Below are 24,285 nucleotides of genomic sequence, written 5' to 3'. Positions count from 1 at the left end.
GATGGGCAGTTACTTTGCTTCCAGCACTTGGCTATTGTAAATTGTGCTGCTGTGGACACTGGGGTGCAGTCTCTTTTGAATTGGTGTTTCAGGGTTCTTAGGGTATAATCCTAGAAGTGCAATCATGGAATCAAAGGTAGTTCCATTATTGGTTTTTTGAGGTAATTCCATACTGTTTTCAACAGTGGCTACACCATCTGCATTCCCACCAACAGTGTACCAGGGTTCCCTTTTCTCTACATTCTTGCCAGCAGCCGTTGCTTGTTGATTTGTTAGTGATGGTGATTCTGACTGATGTGAGGTGGTATTTCATTGTGGTTTTAATTTGCATCTCTCTGATAGCTAGTGATGTTGAGCATCAAGTGTTATTAAGGAAAGATTTTGCCTTTCCTAATATTCACTTTTTAAAAATTGAAGTCCTTTAACATTTGTCTAGAACTCACCTTCTTACAGTTCTTTCTAATTATGATCCTAATGCATTGCCTGGCAAAAGGAACTCCAAATCTTTTTCTCTCCTAGCTCTTGCATTGCTCTGTTCCATCTGCCTGATGGATTTCACTCTGCAAATCCAGACCCTAGATTACTCATGCCAACCGTCACCACATACTCAGTGCCAAGCTGTCCACCTGGTTGGACTCTTTCCAATTATTTGCTGTTAGGCAGCTCTGGTGCCAGAGAAACCCTCTTGCCTTATTTAACCCTTCTGTGCTGAGCTATTGAAGACACAACAGGACCCACTAAGCATATTATTAGTGAACACTCTTAGGTACTTGAGGATAATGATAATGTTCTGCTTCTAGCACAAAAAAGAAAGACACTCCTATCCTGGACTTTGGAGACTACTGAATGAATTGTTGTCCCCCTTTTTCTATAAAACAATGACTCAAGCTATTTTCTGCAAATGAATGTTTTTAATTATTGGGTCATTAACCTTTACAATGTCAATGTGTTCTCCATATCAAATTCAGTTAAATGACTGCCAGAGGTAACAGTTAAGGGAACATTTCACATAAATGAAACATATTAATGCTTTATTTAGTTCTAAATGCACTGTGAAGGATTTAGATTAGGACTGGCCTCTGATAAGGAAGCAATATACCTGAAAGAACAATCTCACAGCAAGAGAGTGGAAATTTGACATGTCAAATGTAGCCTGCTTTCTAATCTTTCACATTTCTTTCTTTCCTACTTTTCACTGCATTGTATATTTTTATTTTTTCATTCTTTTTGCTATACAACACACTAACCAGCTGGCACACAAGTAGAAAAAGGGATTACAGTGTGTGTGTGTACACATTCACCCTCGAGTTCATTCCTGTGATGAGCATATCTGCCATTCTGGGTGGAAGCAATTGATCTTTTCATGCCTCCTACTTGCAGTCAGGCACCACTTGTGTTCTGGCTAAGAACACTATTTTACACCCTTTTCATTCTTCCTTTGCTCCACTAATTTAGATTTAAGTTTAAGAAAGGTTTTTTATTATAAAAGCAAGTCATTTCTTGGATTAACTCATTACACTCATATTTTGCCCAAAAGAATCTAAGAAACTTTTCTAAGTTTTAATATACTTTACTAAAAGTTTGCAGGTTGAACATTTATTATTAATAAGTATTTATTAAGTAGTATATAGTAAGATTTCTATTAGTGTATGAGAAGCATACTAGAAGTCAGTCAAATACATATTCTCTACCTATTCTGAACATTGAGAAATAAACCATGTGGTAAAAAACCAGCCACATCCACAGAAGGCAAGCAATGAACATTTTGATAGTATTAAGATATACTATGCAGTGTACCTTCTCAAGTCTACGTGTCTTAATGTTAGAGACTCTTTCATGGGTTGAACAGAATTGTGAGATTTCCTCTCAAGAGAGAAGAGTTGGGGAAGAATAAATGATCTTTCACCAAAAAAAACCTTGAACCTAATTATATAATGGTATACTGGTGTCATTTAACTAATACTAGTAAGGGATTACTGTGGCCTCCTTCCAAACTGTTCTTGACATTCTATGTGACTAGTAGTTTCACTGAGAATCTCTGCTCCAGGACCTATGCAGAGACCTGGGCGGCTGGGATCACTGAGCGAAGCTTCTGAGATTTGATATTTCAGGATTCAATCACCAAATCCTTTCACTTTGTGAACACCATCAATCATCTTTAATTTCTCCTGCCACATACACACTATTGATGTTAGGCTGCTTTTGTGCAATGCCAGATCAACCAGTCAGCTTCACTGAGCAGATGAAAACGTCTGTCAAACCAATCACTCCAAACTGTTTAGACATGACAACATGCTGATTCAATTAATATTTCATTCTTCACAATGCTGCACTGGCGTCAAGAGGCCAAAGTCATTGAGTATGTCTTGGTTTAAGTGCCTCTGGATTCAAGAGTACACCCAGACGTGTAGGCATATGGACAGTTGGTCTTTTGCTTATATCACTTCAAATTTTATATCCTATTGACCTCCTGCAGAAATAAACAAGGCTCCTATTCTAGTTTTTTCTTTAAATTCTGATTTCAAAATTCATCATCATTACAAAAAAGTCAAAATCATACAGGCCTAGATGAAAACTAAAATATATGTAACTACAAGTCACCAGTATGAATTCTTCCTCATATATTTCAGTAAATGCCTTAATTTTTAATGTGCCTCAAAGGCTGTGGGAGAGGTATTTCAGAGACTTGAGGGATCTGCCTAGTAGCCTTGAAATTGTCCATGTAGACAGCAACTGATCTCACTAACCTTAAAACTTCCAGTGCCGGTAGGTTTACATGACCTTTTTTCTTTTTAATCATTCAGAGAATTTCTTCATTTGGGCCCCTGCAGGCCTCTAAACTTAGGAGTGTCAGTAGACCTGTGGAAGAAGAAAAACAAAGAAAGGCTTGGAAAAATTATATGACTTGTCAAGTTTGCATATCTAGCTATGAAATTCAGACATTGCAGCCTCTAGTTCACATTAGTTTTAATTACTGTACTTCAAACTTTCTACATTACTTTGGAAATAAATTGGAACATAAACTTGCTCACCTTAAATAAGGTGATCATATGTCTCAGTTTGTCTGGAACAATTAACTTTATGTCATTGCTGTAATTATTAATAACAACCCTTTTCACTTTCAAAAGTATTAGTATTTGGCTGTTATGGTATGAAATTGGCTGTTAAAGTATAGAATTGGTTAACTTTAGGATTTTAAATGATTTAAAAGGAGGTCTTAGCTCTTTAACAGAATTTATCACCATCGTAGTTTCATCAAAATTTTACCTACTATAAAACCTGGCTTTTCCTTAGTCCAATTTATAATCTTTGACCTCAGATTTTTTTCTTACAAATCCTGGGAATCCTTACTATTTTGGACTTGGACTGCCCAGTTAATTTATGATAAAATTATATCTGGGTGTGATCCTGCTTTTGTTCAGGTGGTTAAGATCTGGTATCTTGCCTAACTGTTCTTTGTGTCTTTGAACCTCTTCTCCTTCCTGTATCTCAGTACTAGTAGTTGGGGACATCTTTTTTTTTATTGAAGCCAGTGAGCATTGCAGCTCTATTTTTGAGTCTCGTGACTATCAGAAAAATTTTGAAATCCTCTGAAATTTTCTAACATTTTCTATGGCTACTCCTTCAATTCTGAAGCTTCATTATTCAGTCTGACAAGAGTAATAATAGTCCATACGATGACCTTCCCTATGAGTTTCTACATCTAATAAGTGAGGGGTTTGTATGCCTCAATATTTGACATGAAAATGCTGCCAGGGCTTTTTCACTGGACTCTACCAGTCTATTTGGCACCTAGGAGAGAAAACAACTATTAATAACCCCACCCCATCCCCAGATCTGTGACGTCATCACTACGCCCAGTATACCTTTTCACTATCTTATCCTTGATCTAGAGGTCTCCTTCTTAATCAGTTTTAGAAGGGAGTAGGAGATAGCAAAGTAAGTAAATATGTTGTATCTGAAATTCTCTGCTTGAGCCCAAGCTATATCTTCACTATTAATTAAACAGTTAGTCTTTTAATACATTTCTGAATCTTTTGAATCCTCCATTTCCTCATCACAAAATGAAGATTGTTATAATAATCTAAATCATGGGGTTGCTGTGAGAATTTAATGAGTTATAATATGTGAAGCACACAGTGCATACTCTTTTAATTCTATTAATACCCTTAATATTTCATACTTTTAATATACTCTTAATATTTCAGTCTAGAGGGATCAGTTTGAATAAAAGTAACTAATATTCTGTGGTACTGATTGAACAGTATATTTACTTTCAGGTGGAGTTCAGTACATTGTGATGGTTAATGTAGCATGAGCTCTGTTTCTTGAAATAACAATTTTTATGTGCTTTTAGCATTCATGTGTTCTTGAAGCCTATAGAGAAACAGGTATAACTGAGAGAGAGGAGATCAAGTGAGAAAAGTTTGTATTGCAGGAAAGCTGGCCATTATTTAATGCTGCTTTCTTATTGGAGAAACTAGGAAGAGTTAGTAGGCTTGCATGGGCCTGCCAATTAAAACTGAAGGAGAGATTGTCTGTTAGCAGAAACAGTGCACTAAAATCAAAAGAATGTAAAGAACCAAAGGGAGAATAATGAGAGAGCGCTGAAAGCTATAAGACAGCCCCGTAATAGATACCAGGAAATAAAGTCCAAAGCTAAACAGTCTCAAAGCTGAAGAAGTGATGTAAGGGGAAAATGTGAGGAGAAACTGTGAAATTATGAGTATGAGGATGATACTACTAACCTCAGTCAGAATGTTTTGTATGTTTGTAGGTTGTAGGTGAATCCTTAACAGTCAGGGAACAAAAAGTCACCTTTTTAGAATGAATAATCTCATTTAGGGAACTTGTGTTGCCTTCTGGTCAGGAGGCCACTGGGATTGCCATTCTGAGACTTATGATCCACTACTGACATATAATACCTTGAAAAAATATGAGGAATACACTTATTTATTCTTTCATGTGTACTTGTTCCTTGATAGCCTTTTGTGAAAATATAAAATTGTAAAAAAAAAGCATAGGAAGGATGTATTTATATAAATAAAGTAGATGAGTTCACTCTGTTAACATGTACAAAAGAAGAAAGGCCAAGGTAAAAATCAGATAATGTTGAGTTAATGAGCCATTATGACTGCAGTTCATGAAATGCAATATTGAACTCTGCATATTTATGAAAGAAATACAGATAGCTAGCAGAAATATTTCTGATGAAAATCAATATTGAGTCATATTCCAATGGTTGAGAGGATCAGAGTTCAGTGGAAAAAAAAACTATTTTAGGAAAATGGAAAATATACTCTATGCAAGGTAAAGAGTAAGAATTGGGAGAGAGCATTGTTTACAGGAAGTAATAAAAGGAGGAGAAGTCTAAAAATTTGATTCAGTATTTGTGAGCAGTGTGAGATTTTAACATATCTGAATTAGCTTTACCAAGAGAATATCTGTGAAATGTAACAGAAGCCCACTCAAACTATTTCATATAGAAGTAGTGTTGCTAAGACACTGGGATTTCTATGGTAGGCAACTGTCTCTCTGTGTTTTGAAACACAGAATTTTTCCAAATATTTACTCTAGTTTTTGTTTTTGTTTTTGCATGATTTCCTCTTCTTCAGGACTGTCAGTCTGCACATCACTTTAAACTTCATGTTCCCCACTATGGATTTACCTCTAAATAATCTTAGAGCTTAGCTCCCAGATTTAAAAATACAACTGTTGAAATTGTTCAGTGGTCCATATCTAAATTTCCTAAGAAGAGCATTGGGTTGATTTTTCTCTGTTTAAATTGCATTTCTCCAGGTCAGGTGTCACACCAGATCTAACCATCCATGGCCAAAATGGTTGATTCATCTCGAACATATTGATAATCATAGGATGTGTTGAAACAGAAAATTCCAAAGAAAATAATGTGAACTGTGTAGGTATCCTCACTTAAATCTTTTAGTTACTGATGCCAATGATATCTTTCTACTTATTGTTCTTATGAAACTAAAAGGTTAATACCTTTACTCCCCTCTTCTACCTTGTTCGCCACTTAAAATTATTTTTCCCAAGTTCAAAAATATCTTTTTAAATTATTCCCATCACCATTTATTTCCCCATTACTCTCTTCTACCCACACCTCTCCTCTCTCCCTGACAATGACCACACTGTGTCATCTGTAGCCATGAGCCTTCCTAAAGTGTGATTAGTTCTAAATGAATCTCCAAAACTTTAACATTTTAAAACATTTGTAACACTGTATTTTTCAAATGTTTTGACTTTATGGGCAGTTATTTCCTTTCTTTGTACTTTACTATCGGTGTGTCTTAAGATACAGCTTACATTTTATCTAAACATTTTTATGCCTCTATCCTAGGCATTGTATTCTTGTACCTCAAGTTATTCTACAAGAAAAGACAGATTCTAGGCTTCCATGTTGCTTATTTATGGGTGATGCTTCTATCTCTATTCCAAACCCTAACTCTCACCAACAATTCAACCCAGCTTCCTATTTTCCACAGCAAAATTCCATTTAACATTTTCTGAATGTTTTTCATACAACTCAGATCTGCAGAATATTTCTGATTGTTTCACTTTATTTTATACCGCATGAGGTAGAGACTGAGATCATGAGTTCTTGAACCAAAACTGGTTTCCCAAATGTTACAAATTAGCTTTATAAAGTAAATTAAAAAAAATTTTCTTCTCAGTTAAATATGGATAATTATATTTTGTAGTTATTTAAAAGATGGATTCAAATGCAAGATATGATCTGCTAAAGTTTCTATGTATAACATATAAATTCTTTATATGGGATCAATAAATAAGGAAACTATGTTTAGTCAGACATGGTTTTCCTTATTCTTTTTATATTTTTATTTGTATGTAATAGAAAGTTAATTAAAAGTACAAGCTGTACAGAAACTCAAGATTGAACGAATTCACTCAAGTTTTTCTCCTGTGCCTGTGTGGGCATATATTTTGTCATGGATCTTGATTCTCACCAGTTTCTTTACCTGATTCTCTTGTCTTCACAAATCAGTAGACTCAAACTTTCCCTTTACTATTCTTTCATCAATCTGCATCCAGCTCTTTTGTATATAAAATTTTATATTTACTGTTTTTTTCTCTAGTAGAAATGCAAAATATCTTTTAAATTATTCTTGGGTATTTATCTGTATCAATATAATTTTTGTTAGCATGCTGGATACAAAGTTGCAAAGGTTTTAAGTGGTCTACTTTATCTGAATTATATCTGTTCCTATAAACTCTGTTATCTTTGTTCACAAGCTTGAAGAATTTGATAGCTTTTGGAAATGCAACCACCTGTATGTACATGGAAAGTGTTTAGAGCAGGGCTCGGCCTAGAGAGTATGTTTTAGGAAATTTTTGTTTTGTTCACAGCCAAGATTTGAGCCCTAAAATGTAATGTGTCTTAAGTACTACAATGTGTCATGTTTTATCTATAAACAGTTTTTCTTCCTCCCTCCCTCCCTCCCTTCCTTCCTCTTTCTTTCTTTCCTTCTTTCTCTCTCTCTTTCCTTCTTTCTCTCTCTCTTTCCTTCTTTCTTTCTTTCTTTCTTTCTTTCTTTCTTTCTTTCTTTCTTTCTTTCTTTCTTTCTTTCTTTCTTTCTTTCTTTCTTTCTTTCTTTCTTTCTTTCTTTCTTTCTTTCTTTCTTTCTTTCTTTCCTTTTTTTTACCTAGACTATCTTAATTGGAAAATGTGAGGTACCCTTGTTGGCTTCTTTCTGCTTATATTTTTTTCCTCAAAACCTTAATAATCTAAAGGTAAAAGGAAACATTAAAGGCAGAAACTCAAAAACACACAAAGCACTTTGTCTAAGGCTTAGAATACAGTATGTCTGAATCACCTATTCTGTGCCTCTTTTAACTAAAGACTCCAGTTTCCCCTATCATTGGTGGAAATCAGGACCTTCCGTGGAATCCCACGAGAAGCATACTAAGGACCCACACATGGGAGACTGACGTGGCAAGGTTTATTGGGGTGGAAACCTGCCCCTCAGTTTCCAATTTCCCATCTCTCTGCATCCCACTATAGAAATAGTCCAACTGTGTTCTAAGCAAGGTCAAAACAAGCTTAGTCCTTTGGAGTCTATATGGTCTACCTCAGAATGCAGTAGCTGCTACTCCGGCATGGTGACTGTCCTGGGGCAAGAGAGAATGGACTTATGAATGGGCGATGGCTGGCCATTGATTGATTGAGAGAGAGAGAGAACACACTTTCCAAGCTTCTGAGGGCTTTTCATAGGTCCACCTCCTAGTTAGACTGACAGGATTATATGCTCAACCCTCCCCACTGTGCTCTCTCAAACAATCTAGTACTAAAGAGCAGACAGGCTCCTGGAAAGATTCCCTGTGCTTTTAGAATTAAGTCTCTTCAGCAGCAGTCCCCTGCGGTGTATGAATGAGTCTGGAAATGCTATAGCTTCCCAGCTAAGCGAGCAGGCTTATGCTCCCCAGTTTATTAAACTCAATGTCAAATGCCACCTGTTTCCTTTATTAATACCTAGATAACTATTTATGGTAACAACCCCTCTCCATCACCCAGATGGACACAGTTCTTTTGTCATTTTAGGAAAAAGGGAAATGTTTGTTTCTCAAAGGGATTTTTAAAAAGTATCATATGTTTAAGGGGAAACAACATTTTGAGTGTTTTTCATCTTTTTTTTATGACATGGTAAAAGGATCTCAGTCTTTCCCTTTCTAAGCACCCATCTATTTCTGTTATACTTTCCAGCTTGAATGTTCCTTTTACAGTTTAGCAAAAGATCAATCAAACTGAATGAGGGAGAACTGTTCAGGTGATTTTTCTCTTATCCAATAAAGCTCCCAGATTCTGTTATTTAATGGGGTCATATATATTATATGATTTCAGTAGAACTGGCTGCATTATAATTTACTGAGAGGTTTCATAAGATTACTAAGCTCCATACCTTCATGTTTTTCACACTAATATGTTTTTATTTAACAGGATTTTATAATTCTATGATATAATATGCTTCTGATGAGGTGCTGCACTCTCCTGGCCTTTGAGAGCCATCAATATGGTCAGATTCCTTACTCTTCAAATAAGGAGGCCCCTGAGTGATCAGTACTACAGTGTATTTGAACTCAGCTCTGACTGCTGGTTTGACAGCTACTTAACATTGTCTCTTCTGATAATAGATAGCACATTGTATTAACCTGACTAATAGGGAGGTAAATTTATTGAACTTCAAGTTGGCAGAAGCCATAGGTCCTGAGATCCAAATATTCCACAGGAACCACCTGTGCTTCCATTTTTCTGGGCAAACCATTGGTATGATGAAATGTGGCTTCTGTAGAGGGGACAGCGTGATCAATTTAAAATAAAGCCAGAAGAATAAGCCTCATATACACAGTGTTACATTCAGCTTAATTAGGAAATAAGCCAGGATTCATAGCATCTCATCTTTGTGCAAATACTCAAAAACCAACAGGAAGAAATAAATGACATGACAATCTGGAAGAGTTGAAAGAGCCAATAAAAAATATCATCCGACCCCAAGGCCACACATCAGATGTAATTTGCTAATGGACTGGCATATTGAGCATCTTGGAAGAAACTTAGGAATCAAATCCTCTTGCATTCAAAAGGTGCAAAGAATAAGTGGAGTTAATAGGATTTATGGAAACATTTGCTGGTAGCTTGCTCTGACTGAATGCAAAGGCTAACCCTATAATCACAGAATAATTATGCACAGTCCAAGGGAGTGATGATGTCCATGAGTGGCAATAACTTTATCATCTAAGAGAGGATTTTCTGGAGCTGCCTAATCCAAACAAGATGATTCAGCTAGAGCTACATGTATTTTCTGATTATGATAGTCAGCTGATATCAGTGAAGAGAACGAGAGGGGAAGGAAGGAGGAAAATGTGCAGATGAGCAATAAGATTCCAAATTACGGAATCTAAACCATAGAAACCATATAAATATAAATGGTGCCCAAAAATGTAATGTACCTGTTCAATTAATAAATCATAAGATTGTTATTCTCCTTTGAATATTATTATTCCAAGGTTAATTATTTGAAAAAGATGACACAGAAGAGTGCCCTGACTTCTAAAAATTGTTTTCAATATTTTTAAAGTTACTTTTGTTTTATTGACAAGAGTGAAGTACAGACTACGCTGTTTATATAAGTTTTCTGGCCTTCTCCCAGGATCAGGATTATAGAACAGTAGAGTGGAGAGAGACCTGAGTCTCTAAAGAAGTTGTTCCCAAATGCTACTAGATAGGGAACTGCTAAACTGAAAGCCTCAGAATCGGTGGGGAAACTTTGAGAAGTGTAAAATCATGGGTTCCATGAACAAATACTGAGTCAGTAGAATTGCACTGACATCCAGGAATCTGTGAAAATCTTCTCAGGTGATCCAGACTTGCAGCCATTTTGAAAACTTCTGCTGGATCACATAAAGTATTTGCAGTATCTTGAAAAGTTCCCCCTCCCTATCTTGTTTTGGAAAACTTCCTGTGAAAAAGTATTAATAACTCACAATTTAATAAATTATTTACGTTGAGTCACTAGATTCCCTCCATAATCCAACACATTGGCCTGTAATAAATTAACCTGCACACCCCTCCTCCAACCAGGTACATGTGTGCATACCACTAAATTCAGGGGTACAGACACACAAGGGGGACGTAGCCATCTTTGCTTCTCAACTCACCCTCAGTCCCACCATTTCCAATTTACCAAGTATGGTAAGAGACGTAGGACTGTTTGCCAAGAAAAGTGTTTTAGTGCACCGACTGTCAGATGCAGTCGAACTTCAGCATGTACACAGCATCATGTCACGTAAACCATCATGATGCACCAAAGCATGTCTTTGGCTACAAAAATTAAACAGTATTTCTGGCTGCAATAAAGAGCCCATATATTTAGACTGAAAAAGATGCCATTAATCTTTTCCTTGCTCCACAAATAAACTAAAACCACAGGGAAGTACCTAAAGTAATAAAAATCATCACCTTTGATTTTGTTTCAATCAAGTAAAACAGCATTTTAAAAGGTGCGTCTATGCGTCCACATGAGTATGTGTCCAGGGCATGTGAAATTAGAAAGACAGTTGCTGAGAGCTGGGGTAGATATTCTTATCAGTCTCTTTAGTCAAGCTAAATTATGGGATAAATTTCAGTAAGAAACTTGCAACACTGTGACTTTCAATCTGTCAGACCAAAATAGTGTTCATTTGGCTATTTTGAAAGGGAAGACAAAAGCATAAACATGAAAGACACATGTTCATTTTGGATTTGCTAATTTGTTTATCTATTCTCTAGAAATCACTCAGGCAACGATTTTTCCTTGGGAACAGTCCCACACATACTTTGGTTGAATTCACCTAGTGTAAAATTCAGGTAAGGTTTCTGTGCCAAACACCTGTGGGAAAATTTATTGACCTTCAGCCTTTATAGGAAACTCATTGTTCCTGTGTTTGAAAAAGTGGACATAATGATAAAAAGTAAATATAGTTAGTGTCCAGATAAAATTTTCCCTCTATTTCTTCACATAGAGTTCTAGGCGGTAAGATTCTAAAAAGCTATGAACAGCTTTGGCTCCTTCCCCTCACTGTGCCCTTATTCCTTGTAAACACTTCTCTTGCTTTAACTGATTAAGAAGTTCGAACACTCTCTCAAAGGCTATGTGCATTCTAAGAGAAATCAGTATGACCCAGCAATCCCTCTTCTGGGCATGTACCCCAACATTTTGAAAACACTTCTTTGTAAAAATATATGTGCTCATATATTCACTGCAGTATTATTCACAATAGCCAAGAAATGGAAAAACACTTAAGTGTTCCTTCACAGCTGGCTGAATATAGAAGACTTAATACATCTATGCAATGGAATCAGCCATAAAAAATGAAATTCTGCCATTTGTGACAACATGGAGGGATCTCGAGAGTATTATACTAAGTAAAATAAGTCAGATGGAAAAGGACAAGAACTGTATGATTTCACTCATATGTGGCCTATACAACAAAAGGCAATAAATGAACAAACAAAACAACCATATACACAAAAAAAATTTTACAGAGGCAGACAACAGAATGGTGGTTACTAGAGGACAGAGGGCTGAGAATAGATGGAAAGGGTAAAGAGGGTAAAATATATGTTGTTAGAAGGAGACTAGACTTCAGGTAGTAAGCATACAATAGAGTGTACAGATGTTACATTATAAAGTTGTCCACCTATAATTTATATAATATCATTAACATATGTTAACCCAATAACAAACCACTTTTATAGTGTTCCTAAATGGATTACGTTTTATCTATATACTTTCAGGCACCTTACTGTTCAATCATTTCACAAGCATTTAATGAGTGCCTTACGTGTAAGGCCCTAGTCCAGAACCTAACGCTATAAAATGAATGCTGTTTAGTGTACCTGCCTCTAAGAAATCCACAGCCATGTATGAGACAGACAAGTAAACAATTATACATTGCATTTAATATAGTTAATCTGGTTTTGTCTGAGAGCAAAAAGAAGGGGCATTAATTCCCTCTGGAAAGTGTGTGTGTGTTTGTGTGTGTGTGTGTGTGTGTGTGTGTATTCACTCACACTGACACATTCAGGGGTGGGTTAGGGAATATTTTTGAATAGGAGGAAGGCATGATTTTGCTTGGATCAAGTTCAGGAAGAAAGGCAGAAGAACAACATTTCAGTTGGAAGAAAGATGAGCAGGGGTACAGGGGGAAAAAAAAGAAGAACATTTCTGAGGAATAATACGTGGCTTAGAGGGCCAAAAATATGGGGGGTATGACTGAGTCAGAAGAAGTGAATCATGACATAAACTACCTATGATTTTTAGGTTCTGCAAGTAGTTGTCAAAGGCATATCAATCTACAAAAGAATATGCTTTCTGTTCTTGTTTGTTTTCCTTTGGCCTCTTTTCCTTAGGCTATGTATTTTTGTCTCTCTTTTTTATTTATTGCTGTTCAAGTACAGTTGTCTCCATTTTTCCCCCACCACTCCCCCTCACCCCAGCCATCCCCAGTTCCTACCCTTGATCCTACTCCCTTTAGTTTTGTCCATGTGTCCTTTATACATGTTCCTGAAAACCTTTCCTTCTCCTCCCCCCCCGATACCCCCTCCCACCTCCCCTTTGGGAGGGGAATTAACTGTCAGTTTGTTCTTAATTTCACTAACTCTAGTTACATTTTGCTTGCTTGTTTGTTTTGTATTTCTCTTTTCTTAAGGAATTAGGAAACAATAAATTTTGAATAGGTATGACATAGGAAAATATATTTAGGATGGGTAATAAGCATTAAATTCTTTATTTGATTAAGTTACTGACATCATCACCAACCATAGAAATCATTTTGCATATCTGTTTTTGTATTTCATTATACTAATAAAAATTAAATGCCTTTATGGTTCATAGGACTAACATAAGCAAGTGAAGTATTAGCAATTAAAGCAAGGGCTTAAACAACCATTGGAAACTATTATTCATCTATTGCTAGAAGGACAGGACCAAAACTATCAGGTCTTTTGATTTTCTAAGAGAAGCCCAGAAGCTTTATTTTTAATATAAAATATGATTTTGTATGATTTCTCACTATTTAAATTTTGGGGGAGGGAAAGGAAAAGGCAGGAAAGCCATCGTCCAGCATAGATATCTTGTTATATATCACACCTATCCAATAATTTATTCTGTTTCCTAAATAAACCACATTTTTCATTGAATTTACCCTTAAGATGATGAGTTTTTGATTTTCAAATTACAGCTTTTTTCAGTCCTTGAAATGGAACAATCATATGTTTACTATCCTTCAGTTATCTCATTTGATCATTATGATTATCAAAAAATATGCATAAAATATACCCAAACATAATTTTGGTTGTGCTGAGTAGATGTGGTCAAACAAAGAGTAAGTAGGTTTCTTTTCACTCATCAAAGGTGACAGGAAAATTCAATCTTGTTGACATTTTTCTTTTTAAACCAAATCTATTCATTATTTTCTAAAGGTCATTAGTAAAAGTAGAGTTATCTTCATTTCTTTGGCCTTTCACAGCACTAGGTAACTGAGCAGAATTTATGAGAATCTATGATTATATCTTTATGCTTTTTGGAAGATAAAAGGGAGAGGTATAAAGCCACAGTTTTCTGTTTTAAGATCAAGGATAAACCAAAATTAAATGTGTGCAAGTTTTTTCTTAATGGTCTATGTTGGAAAACTATTGTCCCATAAGAATACTTTTGAATAGGTTTCTGGTTTTTATTTATTTAGTTATTTATTTATTTATTGTTTGGTAATGGGGAAAAAAGTGGGAACAACTGCAACAGCTTACACAATAATAATGAAAAAAACCCAAATGCTTGTTATGATACGTGACTTACGCCATGTTTTTCTTAAAAAAAAAAAAAGAGTCTGATCTTATCACTTTGTCTTTTCTTGAAGGACCAGGGGTGAAATGCCTAGGAGAGAAAAGTCAAAGAATTGGCTATATCTAACAGAATTCAAGATTTTTAAGGAAAATTCACTCCCCCCACACCCCAGCCATCCTCACTTATGCACATACAGAGTTTTGAGACACATGGCTAATTAGCTTGTTTCACTTCTCCAAACAAAGGAAGTGTCCACACTCACACCGCTAGAGACATTTTTCAAGTCTCATGTCTGAGTAAGTCAGAAGGGCAAGTCTTCCTCAGATAAGGGTAGACGCTCAGAATATTGTGGCAAGTTAGAGTTCTGATTCTAAGCAAGCTATAGGAATATTTAAACATATTAATATAATTAATATATGTAGTCATTTATTCATAATTACTGATGACTTCAAACAAAGCTAGAAACACATGATTCATATTATAGAGAGGTATGTTTTCCAGACACCTATCTATGAATTATTTGCTGGTTTTAAACACAAATGTGACCTCCCTGTTATCACTGCTTTCTATCTATTTTTTATTTTTAACAAAGGTATATTTTGCACACATTTGAAACACCAAATAGTACTCAGGTGGGTGCTACAATATACAACATTCTTCCGCTTCAACTTTTCTCACGCACATTTTCTGATCATCAGAGACCACCATATTCAGTTTTACCTATACCTTCCCAAGTTGTGCCTTCATATTGGTAAATAATTTGTTATACATTTTTATCAAAACAGTAAGTCATGCTGCTGACCTTCACTGTTGCTGAAACAGAGCTTTCCAGGGCCTCCACACATCTGTCAATGCTCCATCTTTAAGCTATGTCTGTTTTTCCATAAGCTGTTTTTATTTATGTGACTATAATTCTACAAATATTTTTCACTGATCATCCCAGTAGTGTCCCCTGATAATATTTCTTTCTTTTCATAGAATTTTTACAAACACATTTGCCATAGATATAGTCAATAGTTCTTCCCAGTAGTCGAACATAGTGCCAAATACTTATTTCCATTTTATTTCTGGAGACTTCATCTTTCTCTCTGTCTTCCTACCCTGTTTAGTCCTGGGAAACTTAGGTTGTACAATTGACAGAAAAATATTTGTTATGCAAAGGCCTAAAAATAAATCTATTTTATCTTTATCATTGATTTATAGTTGCTAGTGGATTTAATTCTTGGTTGAAGTAAACTTTTTTTAGATTTTAAAGTCATCGTTTTATTTAATTTCCAAGTCTTAGATGTTTGTTAAAAAAATAAAGTACTTTTTACTCTCATTCCTTTTGTATATGATTTTTATCTTGCCTCTGTGGCTGCTTTTGGGCCTTTCTTTTTATTCCTGATATTCTGATTTTTAATAAAGATGTGACTTGCTGTGGACTTTTTATCATTAAATGTACTCTCCACTTACTTATACATTATTTAGAAAACATAGCCCAACCTGGGGTGGCTCAGTGGATTAAGTGCTGGCCTGAGAACTGAGAGGTCGCTGGTGTGATTCCCAGTCAGGGCCCGCACTGGGTTGTGGGCCAGGTCCTCAGTTTGGGGTGTGAGACAACCCATTGATGTCTCTCTTCCTCTCCTCCCTCCCTTCCTCTCTCTCTAAAAATAAATAATATACTAAAAAAGAAAAAATGTGTATAAGTTTTGGATAATTTATTTTTATTTTTATTACAGATTTTATAATATATTATTACTATTATAGTATTTATTTGAAATGTCTCTATGTCCATTTCCCCCTTTTTATTTTTCTGGTATTTATTACCTCTGGTTGCTGGATCTCTTGGATTGATCCTCTTCTTCATTTTTTTAACTGTATTGTTCTACCTTATAATAAATTTCCTTAAATTTATATTCACAACCAATTACTGTTGCCTTATTACTTTAATATTTACTTTCAAATTATTTCTCCATCCTGGATAATTTCAAATAATTTTTTATTCTGTATTTTTTGTAGTGTCATCCTTCTTTGCAATGTGGTATCTTTATGCATCTGGCGCTAGTGTTTGTATGTAATTTTCATCTGTTTCCTTTTCTGCCTGTTTTATTCAGCTTCATTTGTTAATGTTCCTCCCACCCATATAAGCTTTCTCAAATATTTGATAATCATGCTGTTAATTACTGACTCTGTACGCATAACTAAATATAGGGCACTGGAAAGGTGATTCTGAGCTCAAGTTATCAGATGGGATATACTGACAAGAGGAATTTGAATGCAAGACATTTGGGTGGACAGACAGATTCTGGGGGGAAAAGATCTCACATTTCAGATTTTTTAAATATAGTTTTATCCATGACATTGAGTTTCTTTAGAAACCATATTCCAGGCTCCAGCTTGGGGAGGATATAGAATAATTACAGGGTGATGCAAGGTGCCTGAAACACTTCATCATTCTCTTTTTATCTTACATTTTATTGGTGTGTTTTTATGTTCTCACCTTAGCTCTCCATATCCACTCTCTTGCCAGTGTATCTAGAAAAGTCCAGGCTCTCAAGTAAAATGTTTTTAGAAGACAATGTCTTCTGACAAGTTGGGGGGGCTAATTGCATGAATTGGAGGTTGAGGGTGAGGCAAGCTGATAGGGAAGGATGCCCATGGTTATCGCAACTCTGAGGGTAGCTTTTCAGCTCATCCCTTGGTTCATGATACAAGTTTACTCCCATCTTCCTGGGTAGCCTGTGCCATCAAGTGTGAGGTTTTTGTAATTTCTGTCTGGTCATTCATGCTTCTCTTTGCAATTCTCTTCTGAAGGTGCTCACTCCTGTCTGTTAAATCAGATAAGATCTCTTTTACCTGGTAAGTCAATTAATGATCCTTCATTTTCCATTTCCACTTTCTAAAATCTGTTGGTACATTACTCCTACTGCTACATAAATTTACATTTTCTTAATTCTCATTGGTTTGTTACCTTTTCCTCTTTACTGTTGCCATAGTTGAAATCTGTATGGAAATAGAAAATTCATTTTTGCCTAATTATGTTTAACTCTGGGCCTAAATTTAGCATCTTTTCCTCAGCATTTTTAAAAGGATAAAAGCATCTTTGAACTAAGAAGTAAATAATATGGTCATTTTATTTTTTTAATTTCTCCAACATCTGAATGAAGTCTTGAGGTAACTGGCAGAAACCCTTTCCCTGACTTTGAGTACAACCTTGGTCAACTCACTTAGTAATCTCACTTTGGTCAACCTTATAACAGGCCCTGGGTTGTTAGAACATCTAGAGTGACAGAGGAAAGTACTGGGAGGCAAACTTGTCCTGTAGAAGAAAGGGCCCTGGGATTTCTGCCCCACATAATGGCTTTATCAACAGTTTTTGTTAAAAACACATTCATACTAGCATTAAGTTCATTCTATCACTTATAATGCGATTTTTATGTATGTGCCAAGGAAGGAAACTTATAAATGTGATGTGTAGGGCACATTGCAATCCATTTAGAAGTTCATCATTTCCATTAAAAAATTTAAACCATTCAGATGCATGATTTATCACCAGATTATTGGAAAAAGATTTCTCCATTTTCCTTTTCATTCCTTTTATCCAGTGTGTTGGCACACATGGTGCTTTTATTCTCATCAAATTTTGAGAGATGGAGCTCTTAACTCAGAAAAATAGCATAGGCAAGATTAGACTTTACTTTTACAAAATGATGTTCCATGAGAACAGATAAAACAGTATGCACTAGAGTCTACTGATAACCATTAAACCTTCCAACATACATCCTAAGAGCATTATTCCAAAGAGTAATGAACAGATGATGGCCCATGGTTTGTACCATGCCAGGAATCAAAATATGGAAATGAAAGCAGACTTCCCCAGACTGCTTTCCCTAACTCCATCAATTCCTTGAAGCCTTTGCACCAGCTTCCTGCTCTTGATCCTCTTTATACAGAACCAGTGGCACACCTACTAATCAGAGCCATCGTGTTTTTTAACTCTAGTTAATCACCTTTTTCCTGGTCTATTTGATATTCCTAACTTGACCTTATTCCTGAAAATTAATTCTAGAAGAAGACAAACCATTCTGTGAGATAGAGAAGCCAATGAACATTGTTACTATGCCTGTATCTTATGTCATCTTTCTAAATCCTGCACAAAGTAAGTGGATAAGTGTTTGAAAACATAACAAATGATGATTATATTAAAATCAGCATTGATATATATATAGCAGAGCACATCATGGATTATATTGCTGTTTTATACATATTAACTCTTTGATTTCCATACCAACCATAGGGAGTAGGCAGGAGACTGAGCTTCTTACACTTCACATAATTTTAAAAGGGTAGATGAGCCAAAGTCATACAGGGGTGGGATTAAATTACTGAATTTATACACCAAATCTAAATCTCTTTCCAACTTGGAGCAGAACTCAGCCTCTTACTTTTGTAGTACCATGGAGTTAAATTTAAATTGCAGCATCTTGTCTCTGCTCTTGGTGTGTACCTTTCCTTTTTGATTCCTGAACTAATTAGATATTGAAGGCATCCACATGTAAAAAGAAGTGAAATTGTCTCTGCAGATGACATGATCTTATATACATTAAAAACCCTAAAGACTCCACCAGTAAACTGTTATACCTAATAAATAAATTCTGAAAAGTTGCGGGTTACAAAATCAACGTATAAAAATTAGTTATATTTTTACACACCAAACAGCAAGCTATCTGTAAGGTATTAATAAAGCAATTCTATTTATAATAATATAAAAAATAAAAGCTTTAGGAATAAACTTAACCAAGGAGGTGAAAGATCTTTATACTGGAAACTAAAGCATTATTGAAAAAAATTGAAGATACAAATAAGTGAGAAGATATCCCATGCTCATGACTCAGAAGAACTCTGATAGTATAGATATTTTATTATAAAATATCTATGCTATCCAAAACGATATAAAGTTTCAATGAATTACTATCAAATTTCATGGGCACTTTTTTTACAGAACTAAAAAAATTTCTAAAATTGATGTGGACTCACAAAAGACCCTGAATAGCCCAAGTAAACTTGGGTAGAAAGAGCAAAACTAGATGCCTAACACTTTTTATTTTCAAACAACATAGTAAAGCTATAATAATCAAAACAGTATAATACTGGCATAAAAACAGACATATAGATCAGTGGGACAGAAAAAAGAACCCAAAACAAATTCACACATATAAAGTCAACTAATTTTTAATAAAGGCAGGAAGAATATGCAATGGAGAAAAGATAGCCTTCAGTAAATAGTATTGGGTAAACTGAATATTTAATTGAAAAAATATCCCAATATTAAAAATGGGTAAAGAAACTTAATAGATATTTTTTCCAAAAAATGATATTCAAATGGTTAACAGGTGTTAAAAAAGATGCTCAATATCACTAGTGATAAATAAAATGGAAATCAAAACCACAATATCACTTCACACCTGTTTGAATGGCTATCACTAAAAAGCCAAAAGATGACAAGTATTGTCAAAAATATAGAGAAAAAGAAAACCTTGTACACTTTTGGTGGAATGTAGATTGGTGAAGCTATTATGCAAAACAGTATGACTTTTTGTCAAATATTAGATATAGAACTCCATTATGGTCCAACAATTTAACTTATGGATATATATCCAAAATAAAATTGATAATATCTCAAAGAGATATATACATTCCCAAGTTCAATGCAGTATTATTCATAATAGCCAAGACATGGAAACTACCTAAGTGTCTGACAATAGATAGATGGAGGAAGAAAACATGATATATACATATGTTTATGATATATGCATATAAATGATATATTAACATATATACATAATACACACAAGAGGCATTTGCATGTGTATGTATACATATCATGTATGTATGTGTATATATTGTTTCATACACATATATACACATGATGGTATAGTATTCAGCCTCATTAAAAAACCTTCAATTTGTGATAGTATGAATGAACCTGGGAAACATCAGGCTAAGTGAAACAAGCCAGATACAGAATAACTAATATTCCACGAGTCTGGAATATTAATCACTTAAATGTGTTGTCTTTAAATTTTACAAAAAAAGCCACACTTACAGTTATAGAGACTAGACTAGTATTACAAGAGACATGGTGAAAAGATGAGATTTAAAAAAAGAAAAATAAATGAAATTGGAATTATGCTTGCCAGAGGCTTGGTGGCAAGCATCACTGAAATTACTGTTTAATGGGTACAAAGCTTTAGTTTTGCAAGAAAAAAGGAAAACAGTTCTGGAACCAGAAGATGGTGATGGTTACTCTACAATAAGAATGTAGTCAATACTTCAATACCACTGAAGTGTACACTTAAAACTACTTATGACAGTACATTTATGTTAGGTCTATTTTGCCACAAGAAAAAAAGTTTAATAAGAAAGAAAGTGAAGGCAGAAATACTTAGTGTTGAGTTCATAGACCTGTAAGTAGGTCTCTGGATATGACAAGTGGATAATAACTCACCTGGAATCATTTGCAAATTGTGTATCCTCCCTCTCTTGCATTGGAGGAGAGAGTCTAAGAGCTCTCAGCAGAGAAAGCTATAGAAATTAAGAGAAGGTTAAGAAAAGATCTACCAAATGTTTGTAGTTTAAAAGTTATCAAAATCCAAATGTTTTATTGTTAGGTTTTCATGTTTAAAAAATATGTTTAATGCCAATAAATTACATTATTTATCCAATCTATACAAATAATTTCTAGAGTTGGTAAATATTCTGTTTAAGTGCCTAGTCTTGTCTCCCTTACATTTAAAAATACTCTGATTTGCAGACCAAACTCTTCATTTGATGGTCAAGAATCAGTGCTTAGAGATTGTAAACTATTTCACCATGGTGAAAAATGCCATTTTTCTATTGAACTAAAATACCACGATGTCGAATTCTCATTTTCATTAAGGTCAGTAGACACTTAGAACTTTATGAAATAGTTACAAAGATTTAATATGAGCTTAGTAGGTATCACAGTTTTCAGCACCACATACTACATAATAATAGCATTTCTCTCTTCACAACAGTCTTACAAGATAGGTGCCTATTAGTTCTTATAGCAGTTTGAGTTGATGCTTTTATTTCACAGATAAAGAGAACAAGGCTTATAAATATTAACTTACTGTGGTCAGAGAGGAAGTGACAGAGTCAGACTCAGCCACATCTGACTCTAATAACCAACTCTTAGACACTAACATTTTCCTCTAATTATGAATGAGGAGTGAACCGTAGTCATTGGCACAAAAGGTATACCCGAGTTTATTCCAGAATCAGGTCTGCATTGCCCAGAGATGGGAGAGCATCTGGAGGCCTGGGGCCCTGTGAAGGAAGCTGCTAGTTAAAAATCTCTTGATGTTGCAGAGTAATGAAAAGGCTAAGGAAGTAATTATCACTATTATTTTTTTTAACCAACAATAAGCAGATGATGGAGATGGACCCAGCCACCTAAAGCAAATCTTCAAAAAAGGGAGAGCTAATCCCCTGACTTGGCCACATACTATCTGGAGAACTTGGATGTGTTACTTAACTTCTCTTCTTGGTAGCTTGAAACTTTTATCACTCACCTTCTCCACTCCTTCACTGCTGAAATTGCAACTTTCCCTTTTATGCCCCTTTCCACTATATCATTTTCAAAGTCACTGAAAAATGATAGAACAGCTCCTATTGACAATAAAAACAAAACCTGCTCGTACCAATATTTCCTTTTAAATGCAGCTCTGCCTCTCTCTCCCTTTTCAGGGCAACAATATCTTAGAGCGTTGCTTAAAATTTTTATAGCCGTTCCTTACATACTAATTCCTCTCTTTTAAAAATGATTAGAATAAAATATGGCATACATTAAAATTTGGTTTAAAACAGTGTATAAAGAAAGGACAAAATTAACGTTCTTGTTTTTACATTGTGGTGTAAGAAACAGAAAACTGTTGGTAGGGGCCTTCGAGTGGCCTGTGTACTCCTGACCTCTAATCTGACCTTTACTGTTCTCTCCCGGGAATAAACAGTGTCCTGATTGTTTAATTGTCTCTTCTTTTTCTTAATAGTGTCAGCATATTTGCATGCATCCCTAAACAATACCTGGTTTAGTTTTGGCTATATTTTAAATTTATATTACTATAATCATTCTCTCAGTGTATGTTTTGGTGACTGGCTGTTTTTCTAACCAGAGAGTTCTATGAAATTTAACCAAACTAATATATATAGCTCAAGTTTATGCTTTTGTCCTATTATACATTGTTCAATTATATAAATACATGCTAATGTATTTTCCCATTTAACTTTTAATGGACTTTGGGTTGTTTCCACCTGTTTCATGAATAAGGCTAATATATTCTTTAACATATTTCTAGGCAAAAAGCTACACTGATTCCTCTGGAGTGTATACTCCCAAGTAGACTGAAAATGCATTTAAATTCAACATTAATGCAAAAGTTTCCAAAGTGTTTGAGCTATTTATTACTTTTATTAGCATATAATAACAGTTCTTTCTTGCTATACAACCCAGAAAGAGATATTAGCTTTTTAAAAAGTTTGGCTTACACTTTCATAAAATTTGCCCAATTTTCAAATTGAGTTTCTTGAACTCTATTATTAATTTTCAAGATATATATATATATATATATATACACAATAGCAATTTAGTGAGGATTAAATATAATATCTCCTCTTACCTGTGAGCTTACTCTCACTTTGGTTTTTTGGATGACCAAAGTGTATCATTCTTAAATTTTGTTTTTAATTTCATACTTAAGCCATTAATGAATTTTAAATTAAATTTAGTGTACAGAGTGAGGTGTGATAGCCAATAATCCAAAAAAAATTTACTAAATGATTCATCCTGAATCTATTGCTCTAAAATGCCTGATTTAATATAAAATCAATACACAAAATTCCGTTTCATTTCTTTTTAAAATATATATTTATTTTATTGATTATGCTATTACAGTTTCCCATTTTCCTCTCCTTTATTCCCCTCCTTCCTGTTCCACTCCTCCTACCGTCATTTCCCCCCTTATTTCATGTCCATGGGTCATACATAAGTTTTTCGGCTTCTTCATTACCCACACTATTCTTAACCTTCCCCTGTCTATTTTATACCCATCATTCATTCTTCTTATTTCCTGTAACTTTTCCTTCATTCTACCGCCCCCCACTCTTTAATCTTGGGTAATATAATTATGATGTGTCTTGGTGTGTACTTCCTTGGGTCCAACTTCTTTGGGACTCTCTGAGCTTCCTGGACTTCCTGAAAGTCTATTTCCTTTGCCAGATTGGGGAAGTTCTCCTTCGTTATTTTTTTTCAAATAAGTTTTCAATTTCTTGCTCTTCCTCTTTTCCTTCTGGCACCCTTATGATTCAGATGTTGGAATGTATACAGTTGTCCCAGAGGTTCTGAAGCCTCTCCTCATTTTTTGAATTTTGGTTTCCTCATTCTGTTCTGGTTGAATATTTCTTTCTTTCTTCTTCTCTAAATCGTTGATTTGAGTCCCAGTTTCCTTCCCTTTACAGTTGGTTTCCTGTATATATATTTTTTGTTTCACTTTGCATAGACATCACATTTTCCTCTATTTTGTGACCATACTCAACTATTTCTGTGAGTGTCCTGATTACCAATGTTTTGAACTATGCATCTGGTAGTTGGCTATCTCTGTTTCATTTAGTTCTATTTTTGGAACTTTGATCTGTTCTTTTATGTGGGTCATATTTTTGTCTCAGTGCACTTGTTATGTATTGAGGGGTAGAGTCTTAGGCATTTGCCAGGATGGGGCAACCCATTTCACTTTGTTGTGATGCTGTAGGTGGTACGGGGTCAGAGAAGAACAATGCTGCTTGCTGGGCTCTCATTGGGCTTTAGTCACTTTCTCTGCTACCACAAGCAAATTGGGCCCTTCTTGTGCTAATTCCCAGGTGGGAGATT

The sequence above is a fragment of the Artibeus jamaicensis genome, unplaced genomic scaffold (assembly GCF_021234435.1).
Source record: "Artibeus jamaicensis isolate MK-2021 breed Jamaican fruit bat unplaced genomic scaffold, CSHL_Jam_final contig_384, whole genome shotgun sequence".
NCBI lineage: Eukaryota > Metazoa > Chordata > Mammalia > Chiroptera > Phyllostomidae > Artibeus > Artibeus jamaicensis.
This window is presented reverse-complemented; position numbering follows the sequence as displayed.